Genomic DNA, 10676 nt, shown 5'->3' on the forward strand with positions numbered 1-10676 from the left:
ACTACACACGACCTTTCTTCCTGCCCATTTATCGAAATTTCATGCGCTAATTCACATGTAAGAGAAGTCCGAGTACCTCTTCACAAATTCGAGACATATGGAGGAGACAGACCGACGTCTATTACTAACGGTGGTTCTGGGTTTATTAATAATACTTCATCTCTATTTCTACATAATTCTACATTACTTTACAAAATGGTTCCTTTTCATCATTTGTAAATTAGTACTTTGGTAATTTTTGCTTCTGTTTATTTATTTATTTATTTCATTTTCCGCCGTAAGAACTTAGCGTTCATGGCTTCGTCAAGAGATACAGTTACTATTACAATTTATAATAATAATAATTGCAAGAGATACGCTACAATTAATAATACAATTATTAAAAAAATAATATATAATAATACAATATATAAAGTAATAATACAAAATAAATACGTAACAATAAAACTTAAACTAAAAGTGTATTTTTAGGAAAATATAAATTTACCTTGTTTTATATATTTTAAAATTCAAATAAATCTTAATATTTACATTATAAACAAAGATCACAGTGAAGATATTCATCTAAACCACAGAAAAGATGTTTGAGTAACAGTAACTTGAGGTGTCTTTTAAACTGCAAGTTTGGCATTCGTTTGACACGATCTGGTAATTTATTATAGTTTTATTCCTATGTGGTGTAACGAATTTTGAGTTCTTGTTAGACGGAAATTTTGTATATGAATATGATTGGTCGTTCTTGTGTTGTATTGGTGTAGGTCCGAATTGAGTTGAAAGTTTCTTTTATTCATATGTATGAATGATGTTGTTTCTAGAATGTATATATACGGCAATGGTAATATTTTAAGTTTCTGAAACAGTGGTCTACTTGGTGTATGAAACGGGACTGATAACATTATTCGTAACATTTTCTTCTGCATTGTAAACACTTTCTTCGCATAACAGGTATTACCCCAGAAAATGATTCCATACGATAGAATTGACTGGATCAATCCGAAATAAATTGTTTTCAATGTTTCTGTAGTTAGAATCTTACTAACTTTACGTATAAGATATATTTTCGCGCTTAGTTTCCTCAACAAATCATTCACGTGATCGTCCCATGTTAACTTAGAGTATAATTTTAACCCTAAAAAATTTACAAGTGTCAGATACCTGTATGAGTTCCCCGTCTATACGTATTTGATGCATATTTAGAGAGTTCAGTTTTCCTTCATTGAAACTCATTATAGTTGTTTTCGCTGTATTTAAGTTAAGTTGGTTTGCTTTTATCCATTCTGTAATTTTATCTGTCGTGTTCTTAAATATGAATTCCTCGGAGCAAATGTTATCTGGAATTTCAACTAAAATGTTTGTATCATCCGCAAAAAGTACGCTTTTGTTTGGAACTATATAATCAGGAAGATCGTTAATGTATATAAGGAAAAGTATAGGACCTAATATTGATCCTTGTGGAACTCCGTGCCTAATGTGTCTTACCTCTGACTTGGTTGGACCTATTTCTACATATTGCATGCGGCTAGTCAAATAGGGATGGAACCATAAATTAGCATGACCTCTAATACCATAACTACGCAATTTATTCAATAAAATTTTGTGATTAACAAGGTCAAAGGCTTTTGTGAGATCCACAAAAATTCCATATATTTTATTTCTTCTCTCTCTCGCTTTATATATATCACTTAGAAAAGCAACTACAGCATTGTTAATTGATTTGCACTTCCTAAACCCGAATTGGCTCTTCGTGAAGATATTATTCTTTTCCAAAAAGGGCACCAATCTGTTATACATAACTTTTTCTAAAATTTTGGAGAAAACAGATAGAATAGAGATAGGACGATAATTTCCTGGGTCAGTAGTTGATCCTTTTTTGTGTATAGGTCTTATGTTTGCAAGTTTAAGATCTTCTGGAAATGTTCCCGTTTCAAGAGAGGAATTGCATATATCAGTTAACGGTATAAGATAATATTCGGCACACATTTTAAGCAAATAATAAGGAATATCAGCATTGGGGGGCCAGTTTTTGCATCTACTTTTTTGCGATATTCTATTCCGATGCGGTTGTTTTATGGTTTCATACGTTAAATTACGTTACCAACATTAAATTCAGACAGCATTGCCGAGCGAGCGTAAGCGAGTGAAGGCGGGTTAGAACCCCGCAGGGCACGTTGTTTTCTATCTTCGTTACCAACAATTCACTTTCTTTTCTCACATAAATCACTTCCACTTACCTTTACGGTTTGTACAAATTCCCTACTGCCCTAAAAAAAATGTGTTCGATACTTTCTTGACTACTTGAACACCACTATCAACTCATTTCTTCCGTAAATCATCCTACTTTTTGCTAGTTTTGGAGCCCCAATACTAAACAATTACCTTACTTTTTAGTGCAAATGGAAATGGAACTTAAAAAATCATATTGTTAGTTATATGAAGTACAGTCAAAGAATTTTAAATTTTTTAACCTCCAAATTCTTTAAAACCTAGAAGTAAATCACAATATATTAAAATAAAGTAATTAGTCATATGGTTCTTATAATTTGGAAGATAAAGTAAACAAATGGAAATAAATTCCTTCCCGGGAATTTATAGGCCAGGGAATATTCCCATTTTTAAAATTCCTTCCCACCGGGAATATTCCCACTGCCCATCACTAGGCCTACCCTCAAAATTTGGTACAAATCGGTTAAATAGAGGCTGAGGAATATATCAGAAACTGTTGGATTATGAAGACCATACTGTAATTCCATTTTCGTATATACGTAATTAAAAATTATGCTTATTTATAGAATTCACTTTTATTAAACATATCTCATAATATTTATTCACATGTGCAAAATAAACGTCCACTTTCAGTGTGTGAAAAATGTAGGTTACTTGGAATGTATATATGTATCTTAAATTACAAAATATGATACAAATCTGAAATACGAAAACAAATGTGAATATTTTGTATCTTAAATCTATGTATGTATCTTAAATTACAAAATATGAAAACAAATCTGAATATTTTCTTTCGAGTATTTAAAGAAAGTATTTTCTTCAGACAGTTAAAAAAATCATATTAATATTTATTTAATCTTTAAATCGTTAATTCCTATTTACTAATGTAAAAAGAACGAGACAAAATTTGATTTTAAAAAATCTAACCATCCAATGTACATTCATCATCAGTACAATTTTCATCCTCATCTGAAACTGCAAGACGTGATAAGGACTGTAACATCCAATATTGTTACAGACACACAAAAAAGTACATGGTAAAGAAGAATCTCTACAATCACAACGATACATTTTGCATGGTTCATCGCTTTTACAAGAGCATTTAATCAGTTTTAGTATCTCAGAGGGTGCTAAGGGCATATCTGGCAAATTTAATGGCACTAAAGTTTTCTGACCAGTGTCTTTATAGTATCGATACATAGTTGAGTCTAGTTTAGGTGAATGTGGCTACAATGCACTTTTCCACACACATGTTTGCAAATGTGCACTTTGACGCTTTCTGCAAAAGAGCCTCGTTAGTCAGAAGAAGCGAGGAAGGCTGAGGTGCTTGAGAAAGTCTCTCCCCATTTTTTCATGCCACGGTTTTATTTGTGCTTCTGCAGTGGCTGTACAGCTTCCTTTACAATAGTATTTTGTGACAAATAGTGAAGCTTGCTCTAGAACACTAGAAATTGGTGCTCTATGGTCGCTCAGTAATGACAGGGAATATCCATCCTTAATGGTTTTAACAACTTTTCCTTTATTGATACTAAAGTATGAAGCTGTAGTGTCACAACCACTGAGAGCGTGAGCTGCCAAAATATTTGGAATGATTTTCCGATGCCCCAGTACAGTTGCACCAATATCTACGACAGTTCTCTGTGCACTGGTGATTCTATTAACATTTCTATTATAATGTTTTCCAGGAATTGGAAATGAACAAGCAAGAGGAAAACATCAGTTCCTTCCGATATTAAGTTACTTGAGAGTCTCCAGCCAGAGCTACTTTCATTGTTTGTTGCGCTAAGATATCAGCCTCTTCATGTGAAGTGATCATGTCTTTTCTCTTCGCTACGCCTTTCAAGGAAATTTCGAATGCAATATTCTCTGGACCAGTGAGAAACAGTTTATGTCATCCAGTATTTCCATGAATTTGAAATCTTGTAAGAGAACTTGGCAAATCAAATGGATGATTTGTTTCTTGTTCTCTGTCACACCTAGTATAACTTTCTGTGGAGGGAGAGGAGTTGTAGAAATCAACACATGTACTCGAGATTCACCTATTGCCTTTAATCTTCTTGCTGTATCTTTTGTGCTATGTTCTCTGTACCGGTCAAAAACGAGATACACATCACCAAAATTTAATCTTCTCATTAAGCTCATTTTGAATTGGTCAATGAAATCACGCACTGTACCTTTTTCAGGCCACTTGATACTCAACATAAGTGCTCCTTCATTAATTATTGTTGCTCTTGTTCCTGATGTTTAAATCTTTGGGAACAAGTAACTTGTAACAAATTTGTTATGCTTGATTTACTTGTGCACAGTCTCATTTCACCTAATTCTAAAAACATTGAAGTTGGAATTGGAGATTGTTCACAGGACAGCACCTGATTTATGTCTATATTTTTTGAACTTGCTTGAAGACCTCTTGAGTATATTATGTTTGTGTCCAAGATTTCTGAGGTCCCAGTTTTACCTTTCTTCAGACGGCGCTACTTTGCCTGTAGCTATGCTTACGAGATTTTTTGGATCTTTTTCAGGATTTATTGGGTCAGTGAAGGGATAAGCCTTTCACGAATTCCATGCCTATCGGCTGCATCAGCCGAAATTGATTTTACTTCCTCCCTGTGGGTACTCGAAAGGAAATTTATATTTGAAGTTGACTGGTGCTCTCACCTCTAATACCTGGGGCCATAGGCTCAATTCGAATTCGAAATGTGGTTTGTTTTACACTGCTGACCTCGTGATTTGGTATTATGTTACGTCAATAGCTTCCAGCTTAATTGGAATGTAGAGATAGAATTAAATAAATTTCATATATGCAAATTTTCTTTAAAAGAACAGACCATTTTAGCACTTTAAAGTACTTTTTAACTGTAATGAAAACGAATACATAACGAGTCAGGCGCGTCCCCAGAAAGTTTTGTTGGGGGGTCCAACCTTTGTGAATTCCGAGCTTTGAGGGGGTTGAATACTACAATACACTACGTCTATAAAGTATTGAACGGGTATTATTCTCCACCCGAAAAGACGATGAGTTGTAAAATATTTCCACTTATATATCCAGAAAAAATATAGAACTAGAACTTTTTTTTTATATATAAGAGAAAGAGTATAGGTGAAGCGTAATATTAAATTTGCATGCTACATTAATGATTTCTCTGTTGAACAGTTATAGTTTTATTGAGAAAGTGTACAAATATATGTTGAGTTAGGAAGTATGGGGGGTTCGGATCCGGTAAACCCCACGTGGGTGCGCCCCTGTAACTAGTGGATACAATTCCTATCAGCAGAAAGTTGCAGGATGTAAATCGGATAAAAATTATGGGAGCTGTGCTCAAGTATTTAAAGTGTGTCGTAGTGTATTCAATGATTCTTGAATGACGGAATTCATGACGTCACTGCCCGAATTTCCCAAGGGTGCCAAGGTGGCATCACTCGAATTTGAAAATCCCTCATGTCCATCATTCAGAATATGCAAACAGAAAAACTTAATACGCTAACTTCGGGTTTAGGTCTTGGCTGCCGGACTATAAAGCCTGCCGCAAAATGTCTTGGAGTTTATAATTCTGCAATTAGTTTTTTTTTTTTTTTTTTTTATGTGGTTTCCACAAGAGAACCCTAGGTGGGTAGTAAATGTTAACGACGCATTTCGTGGTTCAATTCAGATACTTTTAGATGGTACGAAATTATTGCTAAACGATGGGTAAACTAAATGGCGCAGCAAAGCGTAGAAAGAATAAAGAAAGAGAAGAAGAGGTGAAGAGAAAACATATGAAGATTGATTCCAGAAAATACGATTGAAAATACGGAAATACGAGTGATTTTTGATTAGTTTCTGGTAAGTAAAGAATTATACAGAGGAGCGCGTGACTATGTTAGAAAAAAAAATGGTAAATACTTGATGTCGACGATGAAGAAAGGTATCTTCAAGAAAAATGTCCTCTTGAACTTTCGTTAAATGCAACTAGTTTCGGAGTTCCGGAGGTGTCCAAAGCGTGGAACAATGGATTTCAGAGACATATATTTCCAAGGGACTCTTCAAAGGGACTGTCAAGTCGACAGTGAATTGATTGTGGGTTCATCAGTCCCTTTGGGAAATTCCTTGCCCATGTATTGCAGAGCTTTGAAACACGCATTTACAAGTAGACCCGGTACTACTTTCAGTGTGACATTTTAAGCTGCAGCCTCTACACGGGATAGTTTTTGAAATATGGGCTCTGAAATTCATTTTACCACGCTTTCAGCACCGTACAGTATATCTCTAAAACTAGTGACATCAATCCGACCACCATCAAGTTTTCACTCTGACTTTTTCTAATAGGTCACGCGTTCACCCTGTCCTTTTAATTGAGATAATCGATAGTTTTTTTTTTTTTTTTAAAAAAAAGAATTTTAAGTGAAAGTCAAAAGAACGAAAAGCATCAGTAAAGTGAAGTTCTAATTCTTATTGCAACATGAAACCGATGATTAATCATGCATATTAAGCGTTGACTTACATACGTCAAAAGTGTATGTATATACAAAAGCCATGTTGAAATATTGTGACTTACGTTGTTTCAGAAAGGTATGACGGAGTACGAGAAATGTATTTGAGAAGTCCATATTGTGAAAAAGAACGTAGATTGTATTAAAACACCGTGATGTATCTATAGCGAAATAGCTCAGTTGGTAGAGCGTTGGTTTCGCATTCGGGAGGTCGTGGGTTCGAATCCCGTTGCGGATTATTCTGATTAGGATTTCCCTCAGTTCTATCACTCAAATTCCAAGACACCTAGTAAATAGGCCCTGGCCAATACTTATTTAAATCCTTTCCTTTGATGTTATTGTTAAATACCCCGTGTAAAATGGCCATTTAGCTGTATGGGGTGATTGTTAAACAAATACATATATACTTCATTTACGATAACTTTGCATCAAAATTTCGTGCAAGGATAATTATTTCTATGCATAATATAATCAAGTTTTTTTTTTCCGAAGAAGGGGAAGAATTTCACCCGGAGCTACGAAATTCTTCCCATCGGGAAATATCTTCGATCGTGCATTATTCATGCTTGAAAAGAAACATACTCATTGTAAAATGTCTACCTTTCCTCAATCCTTGAAAGTGGAATTTGCAAAATACACTTACCCAATCAAGACATTAACAGTCTCTATATCAACAAGCGAGAAATGTACTTATCCCCTTCACCCAGTGCCGGACTGGCCACGTTGGCAACTTGGCGATCGCCACGGGCCCGAGGGGCCTCGCAGGGATCACGAGGCGCAGGACCTCAAGGCCTTGGTAGAATTTTCGCGATCGCAAATGCTTTCTTGAGTCTTCCTACCAAAAAGGTTGCGGAAGCCTAAGTTCTTCTTTCTGAAAGAATTCTACTCAGTCCCCTCTTGCTCATATCAGCAGTGGTGCTATTCAGCCGGTTCGCCAGAACCGGTTGTTAAAATATTTCGAGTTCGCAGAGCCGTTTGTTATACCCAGACATAAACACACACACGCATGACCTAGTCAAGAGTGAAGGGAAGAGGCTAAACAAATTTGTGAAAACACATTTGTACTTTCCCGTGCGCTTGTATTATGAAAACAAGGAACTTTGAATTCTTTCAATTCTGGGCAAATAGAAATTTGGATATGAATTCCGGGATTTTTGTCCGGGATGCTGGTACCTGTGAGTGTAATGAATGTGATATGTATCTTTGTTTTCAAACGACTCCGATATCTTCATTATTTCCGCAGATATGCACCTTGGAAGCAATGGGTACGAAATAGAGTGTTTTTTTTTTTTTTTTTTTAACATTGATTGCTTATTATGACCCATACTATCATTCCTAAAAATATAGGGCCTTATGCAGAGTCGTTCTGAAGCGTAATTAGTACCATACTAAAGAGTTCGATTAATATATATTTCCTGCAGTAGTCAGGCTTTTAGTATGGCGCTAATCATACGTCAAAACGACTCTGCATAAGGCCTATAGCCTTTTACTGGTGGGACACCCGATATATATATATATATATATATATATATATATATATATATATATATATATATATATATATATATATATATAGTCTTGGGAAGTAACGTAACGCAAGTAACGCGTTACTTGTAACGCGTTACTGTTTAAGTAACGTTTCCTAGTAACGCGTTACATTTTTTACAAAGTAACTGTAACGGTAACGCGTTACAAATTTTAAGTAACGTACCTAGTTTGCGTTACTTTTTTCGCGTTACATTTCGGATGAGTAACTACAATATATGTATAATTTTTTCGGAAACAAATGTTTGTTTCCTGTAAGTGAATTTCTCAGAATGGAACAATGGAGCATGAACGATGTCAGTGACCGACAATTTCTGCACTGTTCGCCTTTTCCCGTTTCGTCTTATGACCTCTAGCAATGAAATTTGCATGTAAAACCTGTTATCACTTTTCATCTTAATGTAAGGCGAAACGAGAAATCTCGATGTGCATTTTCCCGTTTCGCCTTACAAACTTTATGCTGGTAGGCTTGCAAATACATTTATAGATACAATTTGATTTGTTTATTTACATAACAAAATATAGTGCCACTTGCTGTTTTTTGGAAGATGAGGACAGCCTCAGGGAAATCACGTGTACTGATTGCAATTACCTGGAAGATTTTGTCTTAGATTTTGACAGCTCCAAATCAATACATTCAGTGAGTGAACTACGAGTGCAATGGTACTGGTACTCTATTTTACTTTGATTGGTGTTGTTTTTATAAAGATGGAAAACGAAAATATTTTATCGTTCGAACATTTGAAAGAATACTTTTTCTTAAAAGCTGAAGATGATGGTGAACAAAATTTAAAAGTAAAGTGGTGCCCTAGCGGGAAATATTTATCAACAACTAGGGTGCCATAATTAACGACATTCAGTAAGGGGTTAGTATGAATAAACTGTGTTCTGATGAGCAGGCCTACTTTATTGATGTAATGTTGATTGTATGTACTATTAGAGTTCTTTTAGATCAGTTTGCATATTCTAAAGTCCCGTTGATTATAGAGTTTGGAACAACTAGCTTTAAAAAGGATGTATCGATTTTAGAGTTATTGGCAAATTTTGATTCACCCCTAGTTTATGTGTTCTCATTTGGCAGTTGTAGTGTAATGTTTCTCTATATTCTGTATTTTAACTTTACATTGAAACATTGTTATTATTATATAATTAGTTTAGCAGAATAATAATAAGCAACCATTTTTTTTAACGGTGGTTCATAGGGATGGGCACGAGTCAAGCTAAAACTCGACTCGAATCCAAGTCGAGTTTCGAGTCGAGTCAAAAGTAATATTCTCGAGATGAGTTCCGAGCCGATTCACTGTTTTTGGCGTCGAGTTTCGAGTCGAGTCGAGTTTGACAAATGGCTCGCTCGTTTTAACTCGTTTTGAAATCATGGCCTGATTACACTGGAAAGCGAAAGCCATGAGAAGTGTAAGCTAAGCACTAATATGGAATATTTTTAGTGTTGCTCACGAGAGGGGACACTGCTCGCATCTCGTCTCGTCTCAATAGCGGGACTACAAGAGATTTTTTATAACAAGCTTAGTTCGGCTCTGTTTAATTGAGCCGATGACTCGATCAGGCTCGCTTGGGGTGAACCATCGGCTCGAGCTGGCTTGATTGGGATGAGCCATCTGCTCGGTTCGACTCAACTGAGCGAAGGGCTCTAGCCGACTCGGTTGGGCGAGCTGTTGGCTCAGCTCACTTCTCGGCTTGGGTCGATAGTGAATGAGCTGTGAGCCGATCTGCTCGAGTCGTTGACAATTCTAAACCCGGGCCGAGCAGTTTTCAAGATATTTGGCCACTGCCCTATAACTTTTAACAATGTTTGGCTCGAGCCCGAATACTCAACCTAGACCCTCAATCCAAATTCAGAAGCTCGTGAACAATGTCCTTGACTCCTAGACTTCACGACTACCGAGGTTGGCAATCAACTACTTTTTTAGTATTCATATATAAACCGCCTATCTTTCATGTTTATACACAGTGTTGTTATAATAATAATAATAATAATAATAATAATAATAATAATAATAATAATAATAATAATAATAATAATAAGTTGTAGTACTTTTAGAACCATTGATAATAATTATATTGTCTATGTAAGATACTTGAAGAGAGTACTCGAAACTCGACACGAATTCGAGTCGAGTTGGAGGAAATTTTTCAAGTCGAGCTCAAAGATGTCTGTTTCTCGTCGAATCGAGTTCCAAAGAAAACTTGCTCTAACTCACTCATGCCCCTCCCTAAGAGTAACGCAGTATGGCATTTTAGTCAATGTTACATTACATTAAAATGTTCATATAGTTGTCAAGTAAAAATTTTGTCCTTGCATTTACATAAATCGATTCAGAACGTGTAATAAAATAATAATAATAATAATAATAATAATAATAATAATAATAATAATAATAATAATAATAATAGCGGTAGTAATAGTAGTACGGAAAACT

This window comes from Thermobia domestica, chromosome 1 (genome assembly GCF_964235325.1).
Source record: "Thermobia domestica chromosome 1, izTheDome1.hap1.1, whole genome shotgun sequence".
Taxonomy (NCBI): domain Eukaryota; kingdom Metazoa; phylum Arthropoda; class Insecta; order Zygentoma; family Lepismatidae; genus Thermobia; species Thermobia domestica.